The sequence below is a fragment of the Arachis ipaensis genome, chromosome B04 (assembly GCF_000816755.2).
Source record: "Arachis ipaensis cultivar K30076 chromosome B04, Araip1.1, whole genome shotgun sequence".
NCBI classification, from domain to species: domain Eukaryota; kingdom Viridiplantae; phylum Streptophyta; class Magnoliopsida; order Fabales; family Fabaceae; genus Arachis; species Arachis ipaensis.
The window spans coordinates 92,458,988-92,465,311 of NC_029788.2; positions in this window are offsets into that span (position 1 = coordinate 92,458,988).

Below are 6,324 nucleotides of genomic sequence, written 5' to 3' on the forward strand. Positions count from 1 at the left end.
TGCTGAAGCTTAGCCAAACATGTCTAATCTTTTTAGACTGAAGCTTTAGACTAACATTGCATGATTCCTGGAATTCTTATTAAAAGTTTTGAATCTCTTTATTTTCTTTTCTATATAAGTTTCGAAAATCATAAAAAAAAATTTTTAAAACCATAAAAATCAAAAATATTTTATGTTTCTTGTTTGAGTCTAGTATCAGTTTTTAAGTTTGGTGTCAATTGCATGACTTTCTTCTTCTTGCATTTTTCGAATTTATACATATTGTTCTTCATTGATCTTCAAGTTGTTCTTGATGATTTCATTGCTCTGATCTTTAAATTCTCTTGTTTTGTGTGTTTTGTTGTTTCTTACATGCATTTTCAATTTGTTGTAGTCCTTAGTATACAAATTTTTAAGTTTGGTGTCTTGCTTGCATTGTTCATTTGATCTTAGTTGCATTTTTATTGTTTATCATCATTAAAAATTCAAAAAAATTTCTCAAAACTGTCTTTTCAAGTCAATAATACAGAGAATTGAAGATTCAGAACATTCAGTAGAGGAATCAAACAGAAAAGGATGGGCGTTCAAAACGCCTAGTGAAGAAGGAAAACTGGCGTTTAAACGCCAGCTAGGGTACCTGGCTGGGTGTTTAACGCCCAAAAAGGTAGAGTTTTGGGCGTTAAACGCCACATTCTGGGCGTCTAACGCCAGGATGACACTAGAATTATTTATTACTATTATTCCATCTTTTTATTTATTACTATTTTCGAAAATCCTTGCTATGATTAATGATTTACTTCAAATTTTCAAGTTGTTACTTGCCTATTAAGAAAGGATCAAATTTTAAATTTTAAGAATCATATCTTTTAATTTCTTGTTAGTCAAGTAATCAACTTTAATTTTAAAAAACTTTCTTTTTCTAAATTGATTTTCAATCATATCTTCTCAATCATATCTTTTCAATCATATCTTCTTCAAAATTAACTTTCAATCATATCTTTTTAATTTCTAATTCCAAAATCTTTTTCAAAAATCACTTTATTTCTTTCCCAATCTTAGTTTTCGAAAATCATCAATCAAATTTTCAAATTTCTTTTAATTATTTCAAAATCTTTTTAATTTATTTTCGAAAATTCTTCCCCTCTTCTCACATCCTTCTATTTAAAGGACTAACACTCCTCCTCAAGGTACAATTCGAACTCCCTCCTTCTTTATATGTTCAAATTCTCTTCCATCTACCTCCTCCTTCTATTCTTATTTTCCTCTGACACATCAAGGAATCTTTATACTGTGACATAGAAGATTCCCTACTTTCTTGTTCTCTTCTCTTTCATATGAGCAGGAACAAAGATAAAGGCATACTTGTTCAAGCTGATCTTGAACCTGAAAGGACCTTGAAGAGAAAGCTAAGAGAAGCTAAAGAACAATTCTCTTTAGAGGGCCTAACAGAGCTTTTCAAGGAAGAAGAAACCATGGTAGCCGAAAACAACAATGCCAACAATGCAAGGAAGGTGCTTGGTGACTTTACTGCACCTACTCCCGACTTCTATGGGAGAAGCATCTCAATCCCTGCCATTGGAGCAAACATCTTTGAGCTTAAGCCTCAATTAGTTTCTCTAATGCAACAGAATTGCAAGTTTCATGGACTTCCATTGGAAGATCCTCATCAGTTCTTAGCTGAATTCTTACAAATCTGTGACACTGTCAAGACCAATGGGGTTGACCCTGAAGTCTATAGACTTATGCTTTTTCCTTTTGCTGTAAGAGACAGAGCTAAGAAATGGTTGGATTCACAACCTAAAGAAAGCCTAAACTCTTGGGAAAAGCTAGTCAATGCTTTGTTGGCAAAGTTCTTTCCACCTCAAAAATTAAGCAAGCTTAGAGTGGAAGTCCAAACCTTCAGACAGAAGGAAGGAGAATCCCTCTATGAAGCTTGGAAAAGATACAAGCAATTGATCAGAAGATGTCCTTCTGACATGCTTTCTGAATGGAGCATCATAGGTATTTTCTATGATGGTCTGTCTGAACTATCCAAGATGTCATTGGATAGCTTTGCTGGAGGATCTCTTCATCTGAAGAAGACGCCTGTAGAAGCTCAGGAACTCATTGAGATGGTTGCAAATAACCAATTCATGTACACTTCTGAAAGGAATCCTGTGAATAATGGGATAGCTCAAAAGAAAGGAGTTTTTGAGATTGATACTCTGAATGCCATATTGGCTCAGAATAAAATATTGACCCAACAAGTCAATATGATTTCTCAGAGTCTGTCTGAAGAAGAAGCTTATGATCCTGAGAACCCAGCAATGGAAGAGGTGAATTACATGGGAGAACCCTATGGAAATACCTATAACCCTTCATGGAGAAATCATCCAAATCTCTCATGGAAGGATCATCAGAGACCTCAGCAAGGTTTCAACAACAATAATGGTGGAAGAAACAGGTTTAGCAATAGCAAACCTTTTCCATCATCTTCTCAGCAACAAACAGAGAATTCTAAACAGAGCCACTCTGATTTAGCAACCATTGTCTCTAATCTAATCAAAACCACTCAAAGTTTCATGACTGAAACAAGATCCTCCATTAGAAATTTGGAGGCACAAGTGGGTCAACTGAGTAAGAAAATTACTGAACTCCCTCCTAGTACTCTCCCAAGCAATACAGAAGAGAATCCAAAGAGAGAGTGCAAGGCCATAAACACGTCTCACATGGCCGAAATTGGAGAGGAGGAAGAGGCAGTGATCCCCATTGAGGAAGACCTCAATGGACGCCCACTAGCCTCCATGGAGTTCCCTAATGAGGAACCATGGGAATCTGAGGCTCAGACTGAGACCATAGAGATTCCATTAAATTTACTTTTGCCATTCATGAGCTCTGATGAGTATTCTTCCTCTGAAGAGGATGAAGATGTCACTGAAGAGCAAGTTGCTAAGTACCTTGGAGCAATCACGAAGCTAAATGCCAAGCTGTTTGGTAATGAGACTTGGGAGGATGAACCTCCATTGCTCATCAAAGAACTGGATGACTTGACTAGGCAGAGATTACCTCTGAAGAGACAAGATCCTGGAAAGTTCTCAATACCTTGTACCATAGGCACCATGACCTTTGAGAAGGCTCTGTGTGACCTGGGATCAAGTATAAACCTTATGCCTCTCTCTGTGAAGCATGAAGAGCTTCTCTCAATACAGAGTCAAACAGAGCCCTCACAGTCAAACTCTAAGTTTGGTGTTGGGAGGTTCCAACATTGCTCTGAACATCTGTGAGGCTCCATGAGAACAACTGTCAAGCTATTGACATTAAAGAAGTGCTTGTTAGGAGGCAACCCAATTTTTACTTATCTATGTTAAATTTCTATTTTCTTTTGTTATTTTATGTTTTATATAGGTTGATGATCATGTGAAGTCACAAAAATAATTAAAAAAGCAAAAACAGAAGGAAAAACAGAATGAAAAATAGAACACCTTGGAGGAGAAACTTACTGGCATTTAAACACCAGTAAGGGTAGCAGAATAGGCGTTAAACGGCCAGTCTGGCACCATTCTAGGCGTTTAACGCCAGAAATGGGCACCAGACTGGCGTTTAACGCTAGGAATGGGCAAGAAGCTGGCGTTAAACGCCAGAAATCGGCAGTAGCCTGGCGTTTAACGCCAGGATTGGCAGCAAGGGGCGTTTTACACGCCACATGGTGTAGGGATGAGAAATCCTTAACACCTCAGGATCTGTGGACCCCACAGGATCCCCACCTACCCCACCTCTCTCCCACTTCTTCACCCATTCATCAATCACCTCAATACCTCTTCCCCAAAAAACCCCTCACCTATCAAATCCCATCATTCTCTTCACCACTCACATCCATCCTTCATAACACCCCACCTACCTCACCATTCAAACCACTTTCCCACCCAAACCCACCCATAATGGCCGAACCATACCCCCTCTCCACTCCTATATAAACCCATCTTCACTCCTTCATTTTCACACAACATACACCCTACCCACCCCCTTGGCCGAAACACAAAGCCCCCTCCATCTCCTCTATTTCTTCTTCTTCTACTCTCTTCTTTCTTCTTTTGCTCGAGAACGAGCAACCTTCTAAGTTTGGTGTGGTAAAGGCTAAAGCTTTTTTTATTTTTTTCATAACCATTAATGACACCAAAGGCCAGAGAAACCTCTAGAAAGAGGAAAGGGAAGGCACAAGCTTCCACCTCCGAGTCATGGGAGATGGAGAGATTCCTCTCAAGGGTGCATCAAGACCACTTCTATGAAATTGTGGCCAAGAAGAAGGTGATCCCCGAGGTCCCTTTTAAGCTCAAAAAGGGCGAATATTCAGAGATCCGACATGAGATTCGAAGAAGAGGTTGGGAAGTTCTCACCAACCCCATTCAACAAGTCGGAATCTTAATGGTTCAAGAGTTCTATGCCAATGCATGGATCACCAAGAACCATGATCAAAGTATGAACCCGGACCCTAAGAATTAGCTTACAATGGTCCGAGGGAAATACTTAGATTTTAGTTCGGAAAATGTAAGGTTGGCGTTCAACTTGCCCATGATGCAAGGAGATGCACACCCATAAACTAGAAGGGTCAACTTTGATCAAAGGTTAGACCAAGTCCTCATGGACATCTGTAAAGAGGGTGCTCAATGGAAGAGAGATTCAAGAGGGAAGCCGGTTCAACTAAGAAGGCATGACCTCAAGCCTGTGGCTAGGGGATGGTTGGAGTTCATCCAACGCTCATTCATTCCCACTAGCAACCGGTCTGAAGTTACTATAGACCGGGCTATCATGATTCATAGAATCATGATTAGAGAGGAAGTAGAAGTTCATGAAGTTATATCCCAAGAACTCTACAAAGTGGCGGACAAGTCCTCCACTGTGGCAATGTTAGCCTTCCCTCATCTAATTTGTCACCTCTGCAATTCAGCCGGAATTGACATAGAGGAAGACATCCTCATTGATGAGGACAAGCCCATCACTAAGGTGGACCCGTTCTTTAATTTCCTTGTTCTTTATTTTTTTTCGAAAATTATGCTTTATGTTTATTTATGTTTGTGTCATGATCATTAGTGTCTTAGTGTCTATGCCTTAAAGCTATGAAAATGGATCCATCACCTTTCTTAAATAAAAAATATTTTTAATTGAAAAAGAAAAAGAAGTGCATGAATTTCAAATTTTAAAACAGTTTAATTATTTTGATGTGGTGGCAATACTATTGTTTTTCTGAATGAATGCTTGAACAGTGCATATTTTTGAAGTTGATTGTTTATGAATGTTAAAATTGTTGGCTCTTGAAAGAATGATGGGAAAAGGAGAAATGTTATCTGATGATCTGAAAAATCATAAAATTGATTCTTGAAGCAAGAAAAAGCAGTGAAAAGCTTGCAGAAAAAAAAGAGGAGAAAAGAAAAAAAAAAGAAGAAAAAAGAAAGAAAAAAGAAAGAAAAAAGAAAAGCAAGCAGAAAAAGCCAATACCCCTTTAAACCAAAAGGCAAGGGTGATAAAAAGGATCCAAGGCTTTGAGCATCAGTGGATAGGAGGGCCCACAGGATTAAAATCCTGGCCTAAGCGGCTAAACCAAGCTGTCCCTAACCATGTGCTTGTAGCGTGAAGGTGTCAAGTGAAAACTTGAGACTGAGCGGTTAAAGTCGAGGTCCAAAGCAAAAAGAAAAGTGTGCTTAAGAACCCTGGACACCTCTAATTGGGGACTCTAGCAAAGCTGAGTCACAATCTAAAAAGGTTCACCCAGTTATGTGTCTGTGGCATTTATGTATCTGGTAGTAATACTGGAAAACAAAGTGCTTAGGGCCACGGCCAAGACTCATAAAGTAGCTGTGTTCAAGAATCAACATACTTAACTAGGATAATCAATAACACTATCTGGATTCTGAGTTCCTATAGATGCCAATCATTCTGAACTTCAAAGGATAAAGTGAGATGCCAAAACTGTTCAGAGGCAAAAAGCTAAAAGCTCCGCTCATCTAATTAATACTGATCTTTATAGATGTTTTTGGAATTCATTGTATATTCTCTTATTTTTATCCCATTTGATTTTTAGTTGCTTGGGGACAAGCAACAATTTAAGTTTGGTGTTGTGATGAGCGGATAATTTATACGCTTTTTGGCATTGTTTTTAGTATATTTTAATTAGTTTTCATTATATTTTTACTAGTTTTTAAATAAAAATTATATTTCTGGACTTTACTATGAGTTTGTTTGTTTTTCTGTGATTTCAGGTATTTTCTGGCTGAAATTGAGGGACCTGAGCAAAAATCTGATTCAGAGGCTGAAAAAGGACTGCAGATGCTGTTGGATTCTGACCTCCCTGCACTCAAAGTGGATTTCCTG